The 25,783-nt window shown below is 40.1% G+C and overlaps 1 protein-coding gene across 16 annotated transcripts in view; it reads left to right on the top strand.

Annotated features, from left to right (window-relative positions):
• Positions 1–25,783, top strand: part of ADAMTSL1 (ADAMTS like 1) — a 1,145,195-nt gene that overhangs the window by 249,813 nt on the left and 869,599 nt on the right. For 2 of the 16 annotated variants that reach the window (XR_008713476.1, XR_008713474.1), the window contains one exon: positions 17,552–17,731. The exons of the other annotated variants lie outside the window; for them this stretch is intronic. The gene's annotated coding sequence lies outside the window, so the exon portion shown is untranslated. The remainder of the gene's footprint in view (positions 1–17,551; positions 17,732–25,783) is intronic. 16 annotated transcript variants of the gene reach the window in all.

Below are 25,783 nucleotides of genomic sequence, written 5' to 3'. Positions count from 1 at the left end.
TCACTTAGTTCAGTCAATCAGTAATGATACTGAATTTCATGTGTTCTAATTCAGGGCTTTCCCTGCAACCAACTCTAAAAAGATAAAGTACTAGCTAAAAGGGTGATGATGATTAGGAAATGGGGCTTGTTGTTGTTCAGTTGCTCAGTCATGTCCAACTCTTTGCGACCCCATGGACTGTAGCACCCCATGCTTCTCTGTCCTTCACCATCTTCTGGAGCTTGCTCAAACTCATGCCCATTGAGTTGGTGATGCCATCCAACCATCTCATCCTCTTTCGTCCCCTTCTCCTCCTGTGCTCACTCTTTCCCAGCATCAGGGTCTTTTCTAATGAGTCAGCTCTTCACATCAGGTGGCCAAAGTATTGGAACTTCAGGAAGTGGGGTAGTATGTACTTAGTCTGAGTTCTGAAATCAGTGTAGACAGGTCTAATGAGGGCATCATAGAAGGATTTTCATTGGGGGCACTATCTGATTACCTCTTGGAAAGAAAATTCTTAAGTTTTCTCTTCTGCATTAAGGAGGATAGATGAAATTGAGCAAGACTGGAGATAGCAAATGCATTCCAATTAGGTCCAGAAAAGGATTAATAGCATGGATGGTGAGATGTGTAGGTTGAGGTGGAAGAAAGAGTCAAGGTCCATATCTTGGCATGAGCCAGATAGTGTCAATTCTTGAGACAGAGCAGGTAAGCAAATAGTATTATGAGAGTTAATAGATTCCCTGGTACCCATCGGGCCTCCAGGTAAAAATATCTGGATTCTAGAGAGAGAGATTATGGTTAGAAATATAGACTGGAGAATCATTACTACCAGGCATCACAGATGGTGATTTGAAGCCACAGGATTTACTGAAAGAAACAGTAAAGAAATAGTTAAGTAGTTCTTACTCTATACCAATCACTGTTCTGAGTACTTATGAATATAAACTGTGTATAATTATAAGCATACTTATTATTAAGAATATTAGATATGAAGTAGCTCTATTTATTAATACTTATCAATTAAGATACTAAATATTAACTTAGTATCTAACTCAACAACTTTATTAGGTTTGGTGATGAGGAAACTTGGCAGAGAGAATTTAAATCACTTTCTCAAAGTTACACAGCCAGTGAGCAATGGATTTAGGATCAGTTGAGTCAACAGAAAAAGAAAAGATAAGCATTGTAACTGTAAAGAATTGAATGGGAACTAGTGATCCTTTAAGACCGGTGAGGACCACCAAGAGAAGTGAAAAAAGTATCAGGGAAAAGGTAGAAACTTAGGAGGCTTAGAATCAAAAAGAAGGCTTTCCTTGGGTCATGTGCCACTTAGAGATCAAATAACAAGAAGGCTGAAAGATATCCATTGGATTGATTTCACATTGAAAAAAGTCAGTTTTAATGAGATGATCCAGATTGGCTATTCAACTCAAGTGTTCTACCAGGGCTAGAAGAAGCAGCTATAGGTAAAGAGATAGAAGCCAAACAGCTTAACCCAATTAGAAGAATCTATCCTAGAGAATGAATTTGACCTGACAAGTTTGTGCTGCAGATATTATATGAGGAAATTTCAAATGAGCCATGCTTTCTAGAGACTACAGCTACCTACACTGATATCAGAATGGGCAAGTCTCAAAAAGCAATCACACTAAAAACAAAGGAAGGAAGGAGGAAACCTGAGTGAAAACCACAGTAAAATTTGAAAACTGAAGAGGTTACCCCTATAGAGAATATTCTCAAAATTATTATTTCTGAGACTCAAATTCTTTGCTTTTCATATTGCTTATATATGAAGAAATAAGTGTTACATCAGCCTCTGGAGCTCAAAATATCAAGAATAAAAAGAAGATTCATGTTAAATCCCTTGCTGATGGATATTGGCAACCTCCAAGAAACACGTGGGAGAAAGTTCTCAAGCTTAGAGTACAAGGGGAATGACTTTTGCACATGCAGGAAAAAACATGTCGAAAGACAGCGGTGAAGGCTGGAGGAACGTGGGAGTTGGAAATCAGTGTAGGCAGGCCTAATGAGGTGGAGACAATTCTTAACTCGGTCATGTTTTAAGGTAAGTCAAGAGTGTTTGGACCTAAGCTGCTGTGGTCAACTTTCTCCATGAGGGACTGTTGCTAATACCTGCAGTGATTTCATTAGATGTCAATGATAATTGAATCAATTTGAGGTGTTTGCCTGGAAGAGACGGCATTTTCCTTCTGACAAGCCAGGTTTTAAAAAACGAAGCTTTAAATCGGTCAGCTGAAATTGGTTTATGAATTGCTGGAAATCCCTAGACAGATTTCCATCAATTCAAAACATCACAGACAATCTTGTATTTGCAGTGGGCTTTGAGTTATTCATGAAATCCTATTGAACATCTTTTTTGCATTAATTTAGTGATATTTCTCACTGACGTCAAGGTGATGAAAAATCACACTAAACCTTACTTGGCTGACTGAAGCGAACTTGGAACCCCACCAGACATGCTGCAGGCAATTTCTGGAAGGCAGGCAGGGGGACCCGGCATACCTCAGAAACTAACTTAGAGATGAGCTTTTGTGAAGAGCGAGTCTACAATTATAGGAATAAAAGTCAAAAAAATACTTAACTGTTGCCATCAGTTTCTGAAAAGTTCTAAAAATATGAAAAACATGCCCCAGAGGCCGAATTAAGCAGAAGGAGGTATACCTTAAAAGAAAAATTGGGTTTTATTTATTTACTAAACATTTTTATAAGTTTTACTGGGTTTCTAGCACTTTTCTAATGGCTTTATAAATAGTAATTCATTAATGTTCTTGACAACCCTTAGGGGCTGGGTACTGAAATTATTCTCATTCTATATGCAGTGGTGATAGGACACAGAGTGGCTAAGTAGCATGCTCATGGCCACAACTTCCACTTAGAAGAGGGCAACAGAGGATGAGGTGGTTGGACGCATCACCGATTCAATGGACATGAACTTGGGCAAACTCCGGGAAGTGGTGAGGAACAGGGGAGCCTGGTGTGCCAGAGTCCATGGGGTCTCCAAGAGTCAGACATGACTTGGCAACTGAACAACAGCATGGTCACACAGCTGGAGCTGAGCTGAGATTTCAGCTTAGGGATCCTGGCTCTAGAGTCCAGGCTTTTAAAAAAACTAATATCCACCATTTATTCACTTTTCCTTAGGTTTTTAAAAATTTTTTTTGCTGTGGTAAAATCCTATAATGTAAAGCATACTATTTTAACCATATTCAACGGGACAGTTCAGTGGCACTAAGGACATTCACATTGTTATGCAACTCTCACCATCATCCATCTCCCAAATTCTTCTAAACTAAACTCTGTCCCCATTAAAAACAAACTCTCCATTCCTCCTCTGTACCCCCTACCCGCCTCTGCCCCTGGCATCTACCAGTGTACTTTCTGACTATGAATTTGGCTGTTCTAGGTACCTTGTATAAGTGGAATCAAACAGTATTTGTCTGAACCTACTGTAAATTGGAATGCATTTTTAAGGTTAACTTAATAAATGTCCTATAAACAGAGTGTACCTTCTTTTTAGTCCCTGTGCTATTCAGTAGGTCCTCATTAGTTATCCCATGTTTTTAGCCACCATGCATGCTCCATGTCATAAAAGAAAGCAAAGGAACCAACACTTCCTTTCAAGAGTCTGTACCTATTATCTCCAATAAGACTCAGAATGACTTTCCCACATGGTAGCTTCTCCTTGGTTCCAGTTTTACTACATCGTGCCTTGTAAAACTGTCCTTTGGTTTCATGGAGCTAGCCATCTACCACATCATACTGGGATTGTTAGAGGAAGCAGAGACTCGACCCTGGTAACCTTACGGTGTGGGGTCATCTTGGTTTCCTTTTCTGTGCTGAGGTCTTCAGCATATGTTGAAAGATTGTACATAGGAATAACTGCCACTGTATAAACTATGAACACAATCATTTCTGAACAATTTATGGACTACATGGTTCTCACAGATTGTCTTCAAAAAACCAGTAATTTCAAGAAGTTGTGAGAAGCAGAAAATGAGAGAGGAAAAGTGTGTAAATAGCTTCTGCAAAGAACTTTTCTCTTGAGACATACATTTTTGAGAACAAAATCACTATATTTGTACCAGTTATACTGAATATTTTGAAAAATTAGTGTTTTGTATGAACCTAAAAAGATATCTGCACCCAGAAGCATTATTTCCAATAGCCAAGACCTGGAGATAACCTCCCCATTGATGAATGAATTGATAAAGAAGTTGTGGTATATGTGTACACAATAGAATATTACTCAGCCATTTAAAAAAAAGGAAATCCTAGAAACCCTATTGTTTGCAACAACAAGGATAAAATTTGAGGACATTATTGCTATGTGAAATGTCAGACAATGAAAAACCAATACAGTATGATCTCATTCGCTCATGGAATCTGAAACAATTCATAGAAAAAGAGATCAGACTTGTAGTAACCAGGAGTGGTTGTTGAAAGGTACAAGCTTCCAGTTACAAGATACATAACTCCTAGCAGTGTGATGAACAGTGTAGTGATTATAGTTAATGCTGCTGGATGATATATAGGAAAGCTGTTAAACTAGGAGTTATAATCACAAGGAAGAAAACTGTTTTCCTTTTTTCTTCTTTCTTTTCTTTTTATTGTATCTATTTGAGAAAATGGATGTTAGTTGAAGCTTTTGTGGTAATCATTTCATAATATATGTAAAGCAAACCATCATGCCTTATACTTACACAGTGGTGTATATCAGTTATTTCTCAAAAGTGGAAAAAAAAACTGACGTAAAGACTCTTGGTTCCTGGGTATTTTTGTACAGTATACCTTTCTATTTGATTGACGCATTACTTGGATATAAGGTTCCTCATATGTTATCATGAAGTCTCAGCATCGATTCTTTATAGCCAGTAGAAGTTATCCCAAAAGTCTTGTGGCTCATTATGGATGGACACATATTTTACACTGTAAATATTTCATACAGTAGTCAAAACTATAAGCTGTTTTTATTAAAATATCCTATCTCTAGTCCACACTTCTCTCCTTAGACTCTAGTACCCCACTGTCTATTTAGTATATCCACTTGAATTTCTAATTGATAATCTCAAATTTAAGATCTCTAAAATGACATCCTTCTTACCCACAGCCTTCCCCATCTTAATTGAAGGGAATTCTGTTTTTCAAATTGCTGAAGTCTGAAACTTCAGAGGCATCTTGATCTCTTTTTTTCTCCCACCCCTAATTCAGTCCAGCAACAAAATCTGGCTCTGTATTCAGAGCATGTCCAACATCCAGTCGATCCTTATTTACCTCGTGCTCCCACCTATTTTGACCCACCATCTTCTACTCAGAACAGTCTGCTAATGGTCTCTCTACTTCTCCTCTTATCCCTCTAGAGCAGCCAAAGCTATTGAGTAGGGACATGTTGACAAATGTCAGTACACCCTGTCGTAGGGTCCCTTTCAGGGGGAAAGTCAAAGTCCTTTCGACAGCTCCTCTCCAGTCCTTTCCATTACCTCCTCTCCAGCTGCTTCCATTCTAGCTTCTCTGCTCCAGCCACCACGGCTCACTGTTGCTTCTCATCTATCAGACCCAGTCCTGCCTTGGAGCCTTACTTTGGCTGTACCCATTGACTAGAAGGCCCTTCACCCAGAAATCCCCATGGCAAATTACTTCTGCTTTAAAAAAAAATCTTACCTAAACTGTCACTTCCATAATGAGGTTTGACCAGACCATCTTATTTAAAATCGGTCTTCCGATACTTCCACCTCTCTTTTCCCTTTTCTTCTGTCACGACACTTGTCACCTAACAAATAGTGCTTGTTGCTGTTCAGTCGCTAAGTCGTGTCCGACTCTTTGCAACCCCATGGGCTATAGCCCTCCAGGCTCCTCTGTCCATGAGGCTTTCCAACAAGAATACATGAGTGGATTGCCATTGCCTTCTCCTAACAAACAGTAGAATTTACTTATTACAATTGATCATTTAGTGTCTGTCTCCTGTAACATCAAAGTAGGTCTTTTGGGAAGGAATCTTTGTCTGCTTTGGTCACTGGAAAATCTTAAGTGTCTAGAATAGCATCTGATACAGAGTAGATATTCAATCCAGAAAAACATCTATTTCTGGTTTATTGACTATGCCAACGTCTTTGACTGTGTGAATCACAATAAACTGTGGAAAATTCTGAAAGAGATGGGAATACCAGACCACCTGACCTGCCTCTTGAGACACCTGTATGCATGTCAGGAAGCAACAGTTAGAACTGGACGTAGAACAACAGACTGTTTCCAAATAGGAAAAGGAGTCCGCCAAGGCTGTATATTGTCACCCTGCTTATTTAACTTATATGCAGAGTACATCATGAAAAACGCTGGGCTGGAGGAAGCACAAGCTGGAATCAAGATTGTCAGGATAAATATCAATAACCTCAGATATGAAGATGACACCACCCTTATGGCAGAAAGTGAAGAACTAAAGCCTCTTGATGAAAGTGGAAGAGGAGAGTGAAAAAGTTGGCTTAAAGCTCAACATTCAGAAAACTAAGATCATGGCATCTAGTCCCATCACTTCATGGGAAATAGATGGGGAAACAGTGGAAACAGTGTCAGACTTTATTTTTCTGGGCTCCAAAATCACTGCAGATGGTGACTGCAGCCATGAAATTAAAAGACGCTTACTCCTTGGAAGGAAAGTTATGACCAACCTAGATAGCATATTCAAAAGCAGAGACATTACTTTGTCAGTCAACAAAGGTCCGTCTAGTCAAGGCTATGGTTTTTCCAGTGGTCATGTATGGATGTGAGAGTTGGACTATAAAGAAAGCTGAGCACCAAAGAATTGATGCTTTTGAACTGTGGTATTGGAGAAGACTCTTGAGAGTCCCTTGGACTGCAAGGAGATCCAACCAGTCCATCCGAAAGGAGATCAGTCCTGGGTGTTCATTGGAAGGACTAATGTTGAAGCTGAAACTCCAGTATTTTGGCCACCTGATGCAAAGAGCTGACTCATTTGAAAAGACCCTGATGCTGGGAAAGATTGAGGGCAGGAGGAAAAGGGGATGACAGAGGATGAGATGGTTGGATGGCATCACCGACTCAATGGACATGGGTTTGGGTGAACTCTGGGAGTTGGTGATGGACAGGGAGGCCTGGCCTGCTGCGGTTCACGGGGTCACAAAGAGTCAGACATGACTGAGCGACTGAACTGAATAAATAAACAAAAGAATTAATTAAAATGTGTATTACATTGGACCCCTCTAATGGAACCCTCCCTAGCTCCTTGCTTTCTCATTCCTCCACGGTTAACCACACAAGGACTACAAATTTATACTGTACATTTTGCTTTAACACTTGACTATTTAAAGCTTTGCAGTCTTTAATCTTCCATTGAATGTACCTATTTTCAACACAGCCCTAAAAATAACATCCACCATTTTAATTAAATCCATCATGAATGCATCATTATCTAAACCCCAAACTTGTAGAGAGAACATCTGGCTGGTATGGCTGGATTTTCTATCATGAGTTTGCTTCTAAGAGTTTGAAAAGGATCACTTGCCTCTTGATTAAAATATAAAAAAGAACTATTATTGCTATTTGAAAAATGAAAAAATGGAGAAGATGGGCAACAAGTCTTTTCACTCAGTGATTCTTATTAAAGAACAGATTTGCTCCTTGCCTAAGGAGATGTACCCTGGAAACTGTGAAATCTCCTTCTATTTTGATTTAAGATGCTGAACAATAAACAGTCTTTGAAGCTTCCAGTATCCAAGGACACAGACCTAGTGTTTTCCACCTTGTTTGAATGTTCAGTTTAGGCAACACGTGGCAGCTGGACTCAATCCTGTTGTTAGGAACATCCCTAAATGAAAGTGCCCGGTCATTACTCATGATCTGATTGGTATGCTTAGAGCAATGGGCCAGCCAGCTTTCAGTCTGAGATCGCCTTTAATGCAGGAGAGAGAAAAAACTTTGGAACCAAGAGGCACAAAACAAAGATAAACATAGAAACGGCATGGCCAAGTGTTAAAATCGCCAAATGCAGACGGGTCAGTTTTGTCTTTCCCTACTCAGCAGTAAGGATTAGGTGGGACTTAGAAAGCTTCAGTGTCATCTGCACTCTCAGTATGGCACAGAGTCGAGGTGATTGTTAACAAACCCCCTCTGAGCCTGTGTGCCTTTATTAGACATTGTAGTTGATTTGAAGGTATTGATGCCACTATTCCCAAGTTGTCTAGAATCCCTGTATTTCTTTTCTTTTTTAAATTTTTATTTATTTTGGCTGCACTGAGTCTTCATTGCTTTTGCTTGGGCTTTCTGTCTAGTTGTGGGGAGCAGGGGCTACTGCTTCTCACTGCAGTGGCTTCTCTCATTGCGGACCAGGCTCTAGGCACGGGCTTCACTAGTTGCAGCACTCAGGCTCAATAGTTTTGGCTTGCAAGCCCTAGAGCATCTGGGCTTCAGTAGTTATGGTACACCAGCTCGGTAGTTGCAGCTCACAGGCTCTGGAGCACAGGCTCAATCGTCGTGATGCACAGGCTTAGTTGTTCTGTAAAATAGTAAGGGGCTGCCCAGGTGGTGCTAGTGGTATAGAACCTGCCTACCAATGTAGGAGACATAAGAGACACTAGTTCGATCCCTGGGTTGGGAAGATCCGCTGGAGGAGAACACACCAGTCCACTCTAGTATTCTTGCCTGGAGAATCCCATGGACAGAAGAGCCTGGTGGGCTACAGTCCACAGGGTCGCACAGAGTTGTAGATGACTGAGGTGACTTAGCACACTCCCACAGTAATAGTGAACCTTATGTATACATTTGCTTTTATTCCAGTGATCAATTTTTGTCATCCATGAAGCTCTTACTTTTGATGTAGACTGGACAATATTATTTGTACCTAAGAATTAGTTCTTGCCTCTCTGAATATCTTTAACATAAGATTGTAATGTAGCATGCCAAGGAAGGAAAATAGATAAGGTAAAGTGCTGCTTTCTACTACTGAAAGTCACTGTTTAGTTTCTGGAGGAGTCCACGCCAGGCGCTGAACTGGGGAAATGTGCAGTGATAACATTGACGGGTGTGGAGTTTAGGGCATGTGTGCATGAGGGGGACTGGCTTCACTCTTCCTCTCGTCCATCACCACCCTATGAAGAGAGACAGATATAAGACATCCTAAACCGTTTATACAGTATGTTCTTTCAACTGTGGGAAGCAAAAAAAAAAAAAAATCCTATTAGAAAAAAATTCATGAGTTCTATGGAGATACAGACCAATTTTCTATGGATTCATTATTACATATATCATTTTTGCCCATGTGTTTATCTATCACTATGTATGTACTCCCAAACTTGGCAGCTTCAAACAACACACTTTTATGAACTCAGAGTTTCTGAGGGTCAAGAACCTGGGAGTAACTCAGCTGGGTGATTCTGGATCCGATTCTCTCTGAGGTTGGAGCCAAGATACGTGCTGGGGCTGTAGTAATCTGAAAACTTGACTGGGCTGAAGGATTGCCTTCCAAGTTCACTCACGTGGCTGTTGGCAGGAGATCTCAGCTCCTCACCACGTGGGCCTCTCCATAGAATAGTTCGTATCATGGCAGCTAGCTTCTCCCAGAGTGTGCAATTCAGAGAAGCATGCAGGAGAGCCCAAGATGGAAACTACAACTTCTCTATAACCTAATCTCAGAAGTGATGTACATCGGTTTGGCTCAGATTTGTTGATGACACATCCGCTCTGGTTTAAAACGGGAGGGGACACAGGAGATGTAAGTCCCAGAGGCAGGGATCCTTGGGGAGCCATCTTGGAAGCTGGTGGCCACAACCATATTAAACTTTTTAAGAGAAACTTTTATTTCCTTTTTAGGAATAAGGCTATAGCTTTAGAATAGTGTGAATTGAAAATAAAATGACAAAAGTTATATCTGAAAGGATGTATTCTTCATTAAACATCCTAATTTTATTTGTATATAGATACTATTTGTGCACACAGACAAAAGCACACATATTAGCAATGCATGCTGTTGGTCCTTCCTAGACTTACTGAATCAGAATCTACATTTTAACCAAACCCTCAGATAATTCCCTGGTGGCTCAGAAGGTAAAGCGTCTGTCTACAATGCAAGAGACCTGGGTTCGATCCCTGGGTTGGGAAGATTCCCTGGAGAAGGAAATGGCAACCCACTCCAGTTCTCTTGCCTTGAAGATCCTGTGGACGGAGGAGCTTGGTGCAGGCTACTGTCCTTGGGGTTGCAAAGAGTCAGGCATGACTGAGCGACTTCACTTTCTTTCTTTCTTTTTCTTTCAGATAATTCATAAGCACGTTAAGTTTGGGAAACACCGGTGTAAGATATATTGATATTTATACTTTTTCAATCATAAAACCTAATATATCTTGAAAATTAAAAATGGAACAAAGCTAACAAAATTACCTATTAAATTAATGTTTGATACTAAAGTTCTCTAGTTTTTCTTCCCCTCCCCCAACCCTGACTCCTTTCCTGTACACACTACAGGGAAACACAGTCTGGCTTCCAAGAATATAGAAGTCAACCAAAGCCTTTTTTTTTTTTTCTTCTCCTCCTTACAAGAAAATAGGTGGAGTACTGCAATGACATTTCAAAAAACCGTGTTTTGAGATAAGGTTTATTTTTATTGATGACAGATGGGAATAGACTTGCAAAGGATACAGTTGGCTCTAGGAAAAAGAAATAGTTTTGAAAATCATCAACTGGCATTTGCAAAATGTCATCAGGGACTTTCTTTTCCCCATGCTGAAAACAAATACAGACAATTCTACATAAAGAGAAAGCTTGTGTATGAAATTCGGCCATGAGTTTGAAATGATTCCATTTTTAGAAGACAACTTGAAGTACCATGATAGTTTTGCATACAAAAAACTCAAACTAATTTGTTTTTGTGGTATAAATGAATTGGTATTGGTTTTGTTGGCATAGGGATTAATGCTGCTGCTGCTGCTAAGTCACTTCAGTCGTGTCCGACTCTGTGCAACCCCATAGACGGCAGCCCACCAGGCTCCGCCATCCCTGGGATTCTCCAGGCAAGAACACTGGAGTGGGTTGCCATTTCCTTCTCCAATGCATGAAAGTGAAAAGTGAAAGTGAAGTCGCTCAGTGGTGTCTGACTCTTAGCCACGCCATGGACTGCAGCCCACCAGGCTCCTCCTTCCATGGGATTTTCCAGGCAAGAGTACTGGAGTGATTAATACCTACCCACTATTTCAGCACAGGGTCAATCCCTACAGTGGAGACCTTGAAGTAAAAGCAATTGTACAACCTTCAGCTTATTAAACAAAGCACTAAAATGTATTTTTCTCTGATTACAAAAGTAATGCAAACTCATTGTGGACCATTTGAGAAATATCAAAAAGCTATAAGGAAATATAAGTTATTTACAATCCCACTGAAAGATAGCTATTTTAGAAAGAGATAACTTCTATTAATATTTTGACCTATTCCCTACAGGTCTATGTGCCTCATATATATGTATAATGTATGGATGACATACACACACATCACACAACAGGGAAATATGTAAGACATGCTATGAGGAAAAAACTGAAAATGATATACATTTTTACAGTGTAGACAGAATTTCTGAAACTGTGACAAGTTTCTGGGTGATCATTTCCTGCCATCTGTACCCTACCAAATTGATTTTGTACACAGTGTTTGTAACCATGACCCCTCTTAGAACTTTCTAGAACATTTTTATCACCTCAGAAAGAAACCCCATACCAATTATTAGTCACTCTGCATTTCTTCCTCCCCTAACCCTTAAGTAACCACTAACCTGCCATGTAGTTCTATGGGTTTGCCTATTCTGACCATGTCATATTAGTAGAATGATATGATTTGTGGTCTTTGTATCAACTTCCTTTCACTTTAGCATAATGTTTTCCAGGTTTATCCATATTATACCATGGATCAGTACTTCTGTTTTTATGGCTGGATAGCATACTGTTATGTGGATATTTTGTGTATCCATTCATGGGTTCATGGACATATGGGTTGTTTCTACTTTTTAGCTATTATAAATAATAATGCTATGAATAGTTATGTGCAAGGTTTGGTATGGACATAAGTTTTTTATTTCTTTTATGTATATACCTAAAAGTGTAATTACTGCCACATTATTGTCTGTTGTTTTAATTTTAGCCATTCTACTGGGTATGAAGTGGTATCTCTGTGGTTTTGGTTTGCATTTTCCTAATGACTAATGTACAGAGAAGGCAATGGCACCCCATTCCAGTACTCTTGCCAGGAAAATCCCATGGACGGAGGAGCCTGGTGGGCTGCAGTTCATGGGGTAGCTAGGAGTCGGACACGACGGAGCGACTTCACTTTCAGTTTTCACTTTCATGCATTGGAGAAGGAAATGGCAACCCACTCCAGTGTTCTTGCCTGGAGAATCCCAGGGATGGGGGAGCCTGGTGGGCTGCCATCTCTGGGGTTGCACAGAGTCGGACACAACTGAAGCGACTTAGCAGCAATGACTAACGTTGAGCATCTTTTCTTGTGTTTATGGACCATTTGTATATTTTCATTGGAAAAAATGTCTACTCAAATCTTTTGCCCATCTTTATTTGCCTTTTGATTATTAAGTTGTAATACTTAAAATATATAAATTATATAGATTATATGGATAATTGGCCCTTATCAGATATATGATTTGTAAATTTTTTTTTATTCTATGGGTTGTGCTTTCACATTGTTGGTAATGTCCTCTATACAAACATTTTTAATTTTTATGAAGTCCAGTTGAATACACCTGACATACGTGATACAGTATGTGGAGGACACATATATATATATATACACACACATAAATATACACAAAATTAAGGTCATACGTTAACAGGCCTTTAAAAATAGTAATTATATAAAGAGAATTTCTGGGTGCTTAGAAACTTACTTCAGAGGAAAAAAAAAAGGAAAGCCTTTTAAGGCAAGACATACTGACCCTTTTGCAATGCAAAAGTCAATGCAGTAAGCATAAACATTTCCTAGTGGCTTCAGAAAAAAATAGTTTTCTGGTCCTAAGTTCTCTCCTTAAATATTTTCTTCTTTGAATATATTATGGAGAATTCCTAATGTCTAATGCCAGAAACTGTTGACTGCAAGATAGGAAATAGAACTTTCTTCTTCCTTGTGAATCTCTTAGAGGGACTCGTTCACCAAGTTTGGTATTGAAAAGAAAATTATTTCACATTTTTAGAGCAGGTTCCTTTTCTTGTTAAAAAAATATTAATGGGAAGTACAACTTTAGTATTTCTTTTATTGCTTGTATTTTTGTTGTCATGTTTAAGTCATTGCCTAGTGCAGGGTCATGAAGATTTACACCTATGTCTGCTTCCAAGAGTTTTATAGTTTAGGTCTTTGATCCATTTTGAGTTAAATTTTCTACATGATAAGGTAGGAATCCAAGTTCATTCTTCTGCGTATGAATATCCAATTGCTTCTTGCTGCTGCTGCTGCTGCTAAGTCGCTTCAGTCGTGTCCAACTCTGTGCGACCCCAGAGATGGCAGCCCACCAGGCTCTACCGTCCCTGGGATTCTCCAGGCAAGAACACTGGAGTGGGTTGCCATTTCCTTCTCCAATGCGTGAAAGTGAAGTCGCTCAGATGTGTCCAACTCTTCACAACCCCATGGACTGCAGCCTACCAGGCTCCTCCATCCATGGGATTTTCCAGGCAAGAGTACTGGAGTGGGGTGCCATTGCCTTCTCCAGCTTCTTACCCTCATTTAATTGTTGTAGCACCTTTGTTGAAAAGCAATTGTCCATCAATGTAAAAGGCTTTTCTCTATGGAATTTTTTCTCTACCTTGTTGCCAGTGATTATTCTAAATTGTAGATTTGATCATGTTTTTCTGCTTCTGAAATATCTTCAGGGGCTTCCATTGATTATAAGTGTTAGTTTCTCAGTCATGTCCGACTCTTTGCAATCCCATGGACTGTAGCCCACCAGGCTCCTGTGTCCATGGAATTCTCCAGGCAAGAATACTGGATGGGTTGCCATTCCCTTCTCCAGGGAATTTCCCAACATAGGGATCAAACCCAGATCTCCTGCATTGCAGGCAGATTCTTTACCATTTGAGCCACCATATGGATTATAAGAAAAACATTAAATCTGGCCATGTGCAGCGTGCTAGAAAGGGCAGGAGCTGTGAATGAGGCATAGTTTTCCCCCTTCCTCTGCCTTTTATTAAAAGTGTGACCTGGGACAAATTACTTAGTTGCAGCTGGAGTGTGAACCTCACACTGGCAGGGACCAGGTGAGCCTGCTTTGCTCACCACCAAAGTCCAGCACCGTCAAAGATCCCAGTACAACAGATTCAGAAAATATTTGTTGAATGGTGAATGAATCTGTCTCCTCATCTACAAAGTGAATGTTATTATAACTATTTCATAAGGTTCTAGTCAATGTTTCAGCATTACCTTCCTCCTAGAAGCACCTCTGGAGCTTTCCAGATGGGACTCAAAACTTTTCTATATGCTTCCAAAGCTCCTTTGACATCATCTTTATCACATTGTATTGTAACATCTGTTTCCTTGACTGTCTCCGCTATGTATTGCTGTGTCTACCACACACAGCAGAGTACCCACCATTTGTAGCAGGCATTCAGTAAACACTTGGGGAATGAAATCAGCTGATGGTTTTTGAGCCTGTGGAGACAAAAACTATTTCAAGCTATTATTATAATATTTTAGAAAACTTAAAGTGACAGCAGTTTGGCAGAGTAATATAGAAATGGAAGAAGATTGGGTGAACTCATGATTTGGTCAAATCTAATAGTAAGCAGCTATCCAAACAATTCCACATAGGTTTTAATGAGATATCTGTGAGTCTTTGAGAAATGTGTCTATAGTTAGGCTCTAGATGTAAACACAGCGTGATGAGAACCCAGATTGCAACAAATAGTTGCAGTGTGGGAAGAGATGGGGAGTTTCCTCCGTGAGTTATTTCTGTTATGCACAGCAATGTGCATGATCGCAGCCAGTGTGCCTTTGCCAACCTGGGTGGGGAAGCAGTGTCGATGTTGATCTTCTAAGCTGTGTGTCCACCGGAATGTAGGGCAGTCAGCAGGGAGGCATCCACAGGTTGTAAAGAGAGCATTTTAGTGGGTAACCAGGACACATTGTTAATAATGTGTGACACGTGGCACAGCGGTAAGGGAGTCGTCCAGGCAGAGCGAGCTAGTAGGAAAGCATCGGGACACAGCAAGACCATCAAAACCTGAAGAGAAGCCCCCACGGATAATAGGGATGATACTGACCTTCCCCAATCAGTAGAAATTGGTAAGAGGCCAGAAATTCAGATGAGCCTTTACTGGGGCCCCTGCTGCAGCAGGAGGGAGCAAAAATAAATAACAGGTTCCCTTGCTTACTCCCTGAGTGGGCAGGGGGGTGAGTTGGTTCTTTATATGGTGTGAAGGTAGGGGTGTGTCCCAGGGATCAGGCTGGGGGGTGGCTTAGGCGGTTTGCTACCTCTGTGGTGGTGTTACGTGCAGGGACATGTGTAGTATCCTGCTTTTGCTCATGACACCCTGGTTTTGCTCCTGGCTCTTCAGAAGTGGCAGTGGATTTCTTTGGTCTTTTTGTATCTTGTTGTCCATAATCTAGCCCAATTGCTTATGCATGTAGTCATTTTTAGTTCCTTATACTTTCTTTGTATTTTGTTGCTTGAGGCGACATTTGTCCAGGTGTAAGGACTGCCGCAAAGGGTCCCAGGTCCCAGTCTGTCTCAGAAAGAGTGAGTGATAAAACTATTTTCCTTCATAGAGTAAGCAAATCCCTTCATGATCCACTGTCTAGGCCACCAGATGGATTGTACTGGACTGCAGACAGCCTTTTTTGATGTAATTGCAATGTAAAATAGGTGTGCATATATATGAGTGGAGTGGGAGTGGGTTGAGAAAAAAATGAAAGAGGATTTTTAACCAATGGAGTGTGTGGATGTGTGTGGGATGCATCCACAGGCATGTGCAAAAACGTGCACATGCACACTGGCATGTGCATGTGTGTGCACACGCGTGCACACGCGCACACACACACACACACACACACTTTAATAAAAGGAGAATGCATCTTCATCAGAGCCAAAGTATTCCTCTAGCTTGGTAGGCTTGAAAAGTAATACATCAGTTTAGGCGTTTCGCATGCTGCATATGGAAGAAAGTTTTCATGTTTTGTCATCCTTCTTTTAAGGAGTCCTTGCTGTCAGCATGGAGGTTAGTGACCTTGGGACTGGGTGGAGAGAGAAGAGAGGTGTGTGTCAGTTTTGATCAATACACAGAGTGGACATGGTCACCAGAAACTCACCACCTTCCTATAATGGCTGTTTACAGCAAAGCCTCCAAAGCCCACATCATCTGATTTTTTCCCCCCTTCACACAGCAGGAATCTTACATCTGTTTCCTTCATGTTTCTATGGCAATAGTGTGGCAGTACAAGATATGAAGGTTGGACTTTTATTTTTATTTAGAAATGCATGTGCAAACAGATTAGGGCTTTAGTAAATGACCGATTTTAGATGTGTTTTTGTGAAGAGATTACAAGTTACCCAATGGTTGCTGGGTTTTACATACCTTGTTGGTCTACAAAGTGGTCACAAAAAGTTGCCAGGTGGTTTGTGTCATGGGAGAGTTTGAGATAGGCAGAAAGACATCTAAGCCTATAAAGTCTCAAATACAATTTAAATTTGGGGACAGTTCTATTAGACTATGATTCTAGTAGGATGTGACCATAGAAAATCAGAAAATTACTTTCTGTTTCCACTTAAGCTATTGATGTCCTCGCAGGGTAATGAGATTTGCATTTATAAACATGGCACTAATGATAGTATTTCTAGATGTCTTCTGTTTTGGTAGAAACAGCCTCAAGTTGTACAATTTGAACTAAAATATTGAGCATGGTACATCAATCACTGTCTCTAATGAAATAGGGCATCACTAGGATTCCACAAATTCAGAAATTAAAGACGTCTCTCTCTTTCCCCCACTGCCTTGTCCTCCACCCCAATTCCTATTCTTCCTTTTCTATACTGCCCTAGCACATAAATAAGTAGGTATTTAGGCTACAGAAGAACCCTAACATACAGATAACCATAACAACTAACAGCAGAAGGTAAGGATAAGAGACTTTTGTGGAACTTATTAAAAGAATACCAAAATACAACATTATTTCCTTTTAAAAGGAAGAAGCCATATTTTGCATTCATTCTAATAAAAACATGGAGACAATTTATGAAGTCTTTTATAAAACTGACCACAAATACATTAAGCTTATAAGTATATCTCCTGTTTGTTTTATCCAAATTATGTGCAGAAATTTCTCATTTTAATAACACATTATTTCACCAGTGGTATAATCTGTTTTATATCTATGTCTGGGGGAAAATAAACTCTGGTCAGCCTAGCATAACATTATGATGAAAGGAGACAAAAGACCCACCTGCTAAAAATATCTTTCCGTCTGAAAACCAGCAGTTCTTGCTGGTGTTAAATTGTGAAATCCTAAAAGCCTCTTGCAAGCAAATGCATTTTTCAGGAAGTTCTCATTATCTTATTATCACAGAGATGAGATGCAGAATCAGAGACTGATAGAGCTGGAGACGGGATTGCAAGCATTTTGGGACTGAATCCTTTTTAAAGACGAGAGCACTGCAGTCCAGAGGGGAACAAGGGCTTGTCCTAGGCCACATGCTTTGGTGGAGCAAAGTTGGGACTGGACACAAAGTTCTCAAAAGAACACAAGGTACTCAGAACAAACTTTCTCTTTTTGCCTTATTTATTTCCTCATTATCTTTCCAGTCTCATTTCTTTTCTTCAGGTGCATATCTTTCTTCTGTATCAATATGTAGATGAGTAAAGGGTCCATAAGGAATGGGATGTTTCATAAATTTTATATTTTATATAGTTAATAATATTTATAATAACAAAATATTAAGCATATTATAAACAGGTATCCATTCTTTTGGATGAACATAAAATGCCAGCTTTTTATGAAAAAGATGGATGCCTATTGAATTCCTTTCAACTCTGAGATTCTGTAATTCTGAATCAGAACTTGCAAAATGGCTAAAGTAGAGATTGTTAGTTGGTGTGTGCTTCCCAGCCCACAGGTAGTATTTTGAAGAAATCTTTCCTGTTTCTCAGGGAAACAAGGAGAGGAAGGAAATGTTGATCTAGGGAGATGTATCCAGTAACTGGCTCTTGCCCACATTTCTTTCTTGGAATTGCCCATTGTCACTCCACATTGGCATCTTTAGGTCCTGCCCTCAGGGGTCTTTGGCAACGATGTGTGCCTGCCGGCACCCACATCCCACCACAGGGCACTGGCTCAGAGAGAGAAGAATGCAGGGCCCTGTCTCCTGTGCAACTTCCAGCCTCCCGCTAACTTCTCGCCATCACAACAGTCCGTGGTTTCTCTCTGTCTTTGTCCTACAGGCCTGCCTCAGCTGTATCTTTACCTGGTGTCACCTTTTCTGGAAGGTAGGAAGCACCAGAGTCATCACATGGCTTTTGCTTGCTGGATATCTTCTTGAAATGGAGAAAGAAAATATTTCAATTGATTTTGAATTTATTTTTGTGTAAGGTGTTAGAAAATGTTCTAATTTCTTTCTTTTACTTTTAGCTGTCCAATTTTTCCAGCACCACTTATTGAAGGGACTATCTTTTCTCCATTGTATATTCCTTATTCTGTTGCCACAGATTAATTGATCATAGAGACCTGGGTCTACTTCTGAGCTTTCTATTTTATGCCATTATTCTTTCTGTTTTTGTGCCAGTACCATACTGTTTTGATAGCTGTAGCTTTGTAATATAATCTGAACTCAAGGAGCTATATTCCTCTAGTTCTGTTTTTCTTTCTCAAGATTGCTTGGTTATTTGGGATCTTTTGTGTTTCATATAACTTGAAAACATTTTTTGTTGTTCAGTTCAGTTCAGTCACTCAGTCATGTCCGACTCTTTGTGACCCCATGAATTGCAGCATGCCAGGCCTCCTTGTCCATCACCAACTCTCGGAGTTCACTCAGACTCACGTCCATCAAGTCAGTGATACCATCCAGCCATTTCATCCTTTTTGTTGTAGTTCTGTGAAAAATGCCATTGGTAATTTGATTATCAATTCAATGCAAGGGATTGCATTCAATCTATAGATTGCATTGGGTGGTGATGGTGGTGGTGGTAATTTAATTTTTAAGTTGTATCCAGGTCTTGCGAACCCATGGACTATAGCCCACCAGGCTCCTCCATGGGATTTCCCAGGCAAGAATACTGGAGTGGGTTGCCATTTCCATCTCCAAGGGATCTTCCCCACCCTGGGATCAAACTCACATCTCCTGCATTGCAGGCAGATTCTTTACCACGAAGCCACCAGGGACCCTTGCCTTGGGTGGTATAGTCATTTTAACAGTATTAATTCTTCTAATCCAAGAACATGAAATATCTTTCTGTTTGTGTCATCTTCGATTTCTTTTGTCAGCATCTTATAGTTTTTTGGAATACAGCTCTTTTTCCTCCTTTGGTAGTTTTATCCCTAGGTATTTTGAAATTAACATATTTTAAATCAATTATATTTCAATTAAAATGAATATTAAAAAATAAATAAAATATTTTAAGAGTAAATATAAATTATTATTTCACATGTGCCACTACTATATTCTCTTATTTTGCAGCTTCCATTTCCTTAATCCTTTTAACCAGTTGCTATGATGACATTTCTTTTGACAGTCTGACCAGTTGTATATACATGTTTGTCATGTCTTCCTGGATGGAATCAGGCTGGAATAGAGTGTTCATTTCATTGGCAAATGAGGGTAAAGACTTCAATAGGCCTGATTGCATGATTTCCTCTGTTTCATTATCTATCATTACAAAGAGAAGCTAGCAAGTTTTTTTTATTGACAATGATGAAGTCTTTTACATGGACAGGAAAGCATTTAGTAAAAATTAGGAATACAGACTACTAAATATGATATGAAGTGAAAGTGAAAGTCGCTCAGTCGTGTCTAACTCTTTGTGACCCAATGGACTATACACTCCATGGAATTTTCTAGGCCAGAATACTAGAGTGGGTAGCCTTTCCCTTCTCCAGGGGATCTTCCCAACCCAGGGATCGAAACCAGGTCTCCCGCATTGCAGGAGGATTTTTTTCCAGCTGAGCCACAAGGGAAGCCCTAAATATGATATAAAACCCAACATTTTCACTGGACACATAAGGAAAACTTTTTTTCCCTTAACAGGTGGTAGTCTGCTCCAGCATCTGTAGGATCCAATGAATAATCAGTCTCTGTCACAGCCTTAGGATATCAGCAGAGGCAGCAAAGGTGAGGGCAGGTCCCCTGTGGTTTGGTAACGTATGTCTCTATCATCAACTTTTCTGGACTTTCTGAAAAGTGGTTGCCATTCCTGGTTCCTGGTTTTAATCAGTTCCATCAGAAACTGAAGGCTGGGTGGCCTGAAAGCCTCAAGAGCATGTTAAGAAATGAAAGAAAGATATAACCCAAGATATAGCCCAAGACGTAACCAATCGTAGGAGTAGGAAATGTCTTAGAGAGTTTGATTTGGTACCTTGCTATCCCTGAGAAAGGGCGTGTTTGACTCTAAATCCTGTGTTCTACCTACAACATCTTTGTATCTTAAGTCTTGGTGTCACTGGTTATCTTTGGGTCTTAATTATTTTGACTAAGTTATTTAAGGAAATTTTGATAAATTATTTTAACTTTTCTCACCACATTTTATGGTGCCATAGCACATTTGGGGATTCTCTGGGAATAACACCCAGTTATACCAATATTTCTATAGGAAATTAGTCTCTGAATAATAATATTTTAAGTACAGCTGAAATCTCCAAAGACATGGCCATAGCATTACTGTAGTAAAGATTGTGTGTGTGCTGAGGGATCCTGTGGCAGAGGTGTAGTTACTGTTTTTGAAGGTTTTTTTTTTTGAGAAGGGCAATGCCATGTGATGCAGGCATCAAGTGACTCAGAGGGTTTGTAGAAATGACTCAGAGGGTTTGTAGAAATGAGGCAGAAGGGTCTTATCTGAGCTTTCACTTTGACCTTTCTAGTTCACACTTTTTTGAAATTCTGTCACCTGCATCCTAATCAACTTCCCTCTAAGGTCTCTCATTTCTTCTAATTCCTCACTGGACCATGTGGGAGACAGCCATTCTTTAGAGTAAGGAAATGGCAACCCACTCCAGTGTTCTTGCCTGGAGAATCCCAGGGATGGGGGAGCCTGGTGGGCTGCCATCTATGGGGTCGCACAGAGTCGGACACAACTGAAGCGACTTAGCAGCAGAAGCAGCACCTCCTTCATGCTTTCCTTCAATCATCTTTCACAAGGAGTTCATGTTTTTACCAAATTTGGGATGATCCCTCCTGGATAAATAAAATGAAGGGGAAAGGGTTGAGATTCAAAAAGCCTCATTCACTCCTGGGTGATCTTGTCTGAGCCATTCCCCTTCCCTAAGACTTGGTGTTGCCATCTGTGAAAAGAACAGAATGAGATCAGATGATCTTAGTAAGTTCTTCAGAAGGAAGAACCAAGAGTTCTGTTTGGCAACATCAGTGATAACTTATGAATTTATAGAATCATTGCTGATTTCACTCAAGCTCTGATCTGCATTTCCATCTACTAAAGATCAGTCATTTCTCTTCATCTGCACTTAAAAAAAAACCATCATGACATCTGGTCCCATCACTTCATGGCAAATAGATGGGGAAAAGTGGAGGCAGTGACAGATTTTCTTTCCTGGGCTCCAAAATCACTTTGACAGTGACAGCAGCCATGGAATTAAAAGATCTTTGCTCCTTAGAAGGAAAGCTATGACAAATCTAGACAGTGTATTAAAAGGCAGAGGCATTACTTTGTCAACAAAGGTCTGTATAGTCAAAGCTGTGGTTTTTCCAGTAGTCATGTATGGATGTGAGAGTTGGACCATGAGGAAGGCTGAGTGCTGAAGACTTGATGCTTTCAAATTGTGGTGTTAGAGAAGACTCTTGAGAGCCCCTTGGACTGCAAGGAGGTCACCCCAGTCAATTCTAAAGGAAATCAACCCTGAATATTCATTTGTAGGACTGATACTGAAGCTGAAACTCCAATATTTTGTTTACCTGATATGAACAGCAGACTCATTGAAAAAAAGCCCTGATGGTGGGGAAGCATCGAAGACAAAAGAGAATGGGACAATTAAGGAATAGATCATTAGATAGCACCACTGACTCAGTGAACATGAATTTGAGCAAACTCCAGGAGACAGTTGAGGACAGAGGAGCCTGGCATGCTGCAGTCCATGGGATTGCAAAGAGACGGACACAACTTAGCAACTGAACAACATGAGAACTTCCAGTCCTAAAATGCAAAATGTCCATGATTGCAATATGATCTTCCCCACCTAACAAGATATCCTGCTTCACTCCCCATTTTCTAAAAATGCTGTCCCCAGGCACCAGGCCAAAGTCACCATGGTCTTTTTTGATCTGTCTTTTATCACCTACATCCTTTCAGTCACCCTTACTGCCATATTTTTAATTTTAAAGGACCCTATGTGTTTATTTTTTCCTGTCTATTCTGTGTATGTGTTAAAATATAACACAAATTTATTATTTTAGCCCTTTTTTTAAGTATATGATTCAATGGGATTAAGTACATCCACATTGTTTACAACCATCACCACTGTTTATCTCCATAACATTTCCATCATCCCCAACTGGAACTCTGTATCCATTGAAGAGTATCTTCATGTCTACTCTGAATGGCATATCAGAATATCTTAGAATGAAAGAAAGTGAAAGTGTTAGTCAGTCAGTCATGTCCGACTCTTTGAGACCCCATGGACTGTCCATGGAATTCTCCAGGCGAGACTACTGGAATGGGTTGCCATTCCCTTTTCCAGGAGATCTTCCTGACTCAGGGATTGAACCCGGATCTCCTGCATTGCAGGCAGATTCTTTACCCTCTGAGCTGCCAAGGAAGCCCATCTTAGAATATCAGAGTTAAATAAAATTTTCAAGATCATCTGCTACAACCCTTGGACAGCTTATATAAGGCAACTGTAGCCCAGATGGATTAAACCATGTACTCAGCAGGCCTTCATTCTGCTGCTGCTGCTGCTAAGTTGCTTTAGTAGTGTCCGACTCTGTGCGACCCCATAGACAGCAGCCCATCAGGTTCTTCTGTCCCTGGGATTCTCCAGGCAAGAACACTGGAGTGGGTTGCCATTTCCTTCTCCAGTGCATGAAAGTGAAAAGTGAAAGTGAAGTCACCTAGTTGTGTTGGACTCTTCACAACCCCTTGGTCTGTAGCCCACCAGGCTCCTCCATCCATAGGGTTTTCCAGGCAAGAGTACTGGAGTGGGTTGCCATTTCCTTCTCCAACTACCACTCTGATATTCATTATACCTTCTTAGATAGTTTCTTTGCATCTGGCAACTCCAAATTCCCATCCATCATGTACATTACTTTGAACTGAATCAACTGTACTCTTTTTTTTCCCTGTCACTCAGAAACTATAAGGCTCACAGTCCCATCTGCCCCAAACTCCAATTTCCCACCATTTTTGTTGCATATCCTGTACCATGTCAGGTTGGTGGCCTGCCCGCTGCTGCCCTCAGCACACACAAATATACATTCTTTTTTTGTGGTAGTTGTATTTATTTTCTGTCCTTCTGAGATTCAAACAGGTTCAAGAACGTGTCCAATATTACAGAGCTAGGATTCAGATTCTTTCCGGGGGTTGGGGAGGAGGTGGGCGTGTGTAACCGGTACCTCCTCTGGTGCAGTGAGGTGATCATGGAGATCAGTGTTGAGGGGCCACCTCAGTCTGCTTCATTCCAGTTGGCCAGGCCAGCTGTGGCCAATGCTCTTTATCTTCTGCCTTAACAATGACTACCAGCATTATTGAACTGTGTTGGCCTAGGTCTGGGCTAACCCTTTTCATACAGTATTTAATTGAATTCTCATATTTATCTGCTTTTTACCAATCCAAGAACTAAGTACTAGACTAGAGATTTCCAATCTGGCTACACATTAAAATCATCTGGGGTGCTATTAAAAATGACTGAAATGTACACTTTACTCCTAGAGCTTTTCATCCCATTGGTCTGGGATGTGACCCCAAAGCAGTGTAACTTGTTCAAAGTCATGCAGCCAGTAAATGGTGGAACCTACATTCAAACCTAGCCTTCCATGTCTTCGGAACCCGGACTTTTTTAACCCAGTGTTCTCAATCCTAGCTATGATCAGAATCACCTGTAAATCTGTAAACAATGTACATCAGGGAGGTTATGATGGAGCTAGGGTAAGAGATACCTATAATAATAATTTTTTTAAAAAAGCAAATAAGCAAATAAATGATTCCAGTAGTCAACTAGAATTGAGAACATAGCCTGTAGCCACAATGTATTATTACATCTCTTTGGATCTGATTCAACAAATGCATAAGTTCTTCATCTATTAATAAAAAGGCATTCACAGGCAAGGTGGCACATTGGGAAGTGTTGGGAGAAGATGGAATAACAGTAACAATATTGTATTATTGAATATTAAGGAATGAAAATGGGGCATGTAATTCTTTAAGTAACCTACATTTGCAAGCCATTATTTGAAATAAACTCCCATTAAACCAGATCTTTGCAAGCCTAATTTGGCACAGTGCAATTCTGATCATTTAATAGGAACTCCACATGTGGAAATAAGTATCCATAGTTAAAGGAAATAGGACTCTGGCTTGAAAGGTTTTAGTGTAAAGATTTGTGAGTCCTCTGAATGCAAGAATTGACAGAGATATCCAGTGTGCTGCTACTTATTTTAATTTCTACAAGAGCTTGTGTGTTGTTGCTGCATGACATGGGTACCATTTGATTATTAATATCATTAAGCTGATGTCTTCAGAGCACACCCATTATCCTATTTTGGCTTCAGATTTAATTCTGGTTATTGACAAATGGTGGAATGGAGCTTAGATGAACTTTGCTGCAAGAAAGAGGCCCTCAGAGTATAATGTCTCTCAGGGCCCTGTAAAAAGTACAGTTATATAATTTGTTGAGATGAGTTAAGTGCTAATCATCCTAATGTTTGACATTTACAGATTGTTCCCATAGTACTAAACATTTCACTTAAGCACACATTTGACACTGAAGAAGTACTGTTCTGTGTAATGTACTCAAAACTTGCCAGTGGGTGTGGTGGTTTTGTCCTTAAAGTAAGCAAACAGCCTGAGTTTTACCAAAGTCATTATAGAATACAGGGAAATGAATCCACTGGAGAAATGAAGCCCAGGCTTCTGAAATGATTCTTTGATCTTCAAAATAGGAAACAGAATGGCAGAGTAACTACCGGGGAGACAGACAGCTCTTTGAGAAGTGACAGCAAAACCATCGGCCAACATAGGGAGATTTACAGCTAGGATGACTAAAAATCCATAAGCATATCTTCAAACACTGTAGGAAATGCATTATCAATACAGATCTGCAGTGATATTCCATCTAGTTAATTACACTGGTCTCTTCGCTTAAGGAAAATCCATGACTGGACAAAGGAAGCCATGTTGTTCTTGCTTTGCCTTCTGTCATCCTGATAAACCCTGGGTTTCACCTGTGGCACATTTGACCTCTAGTTATTGCCTGGTTAAATGAGATATTTCAATACTGCTGCTTATAAACATCTGACTTAAAACTGACCTGCATGTTCAACTCCATGTATGGAATCTGCTCTGGTTCAGTGAGGAAGTAAAACAGTTGTTGTTGTTTAGTCACTGAGTTGTGTCTGACACTTTTGTGACCCCATGGACTGTAGCA

This window comes from Bubalus kerabau, chromosome 4 (assembly GCF_029407905.1).
Source record: "Bubalus kerabau isolate K-KA32 ecotype Philippines breed swamp buffalo chromosome 4, PCC_UOA_SB_1v2, whole genome shotgun sequence".
NCBI lineage: Eukaryota > Metazoa > Chordata > Mammalia > Artiodactyla > Bovidae > Bubalus > Bubalus kerabau.
This window is presented reverse-complemented; position numbering and strand designations above follow the sequence as displayed.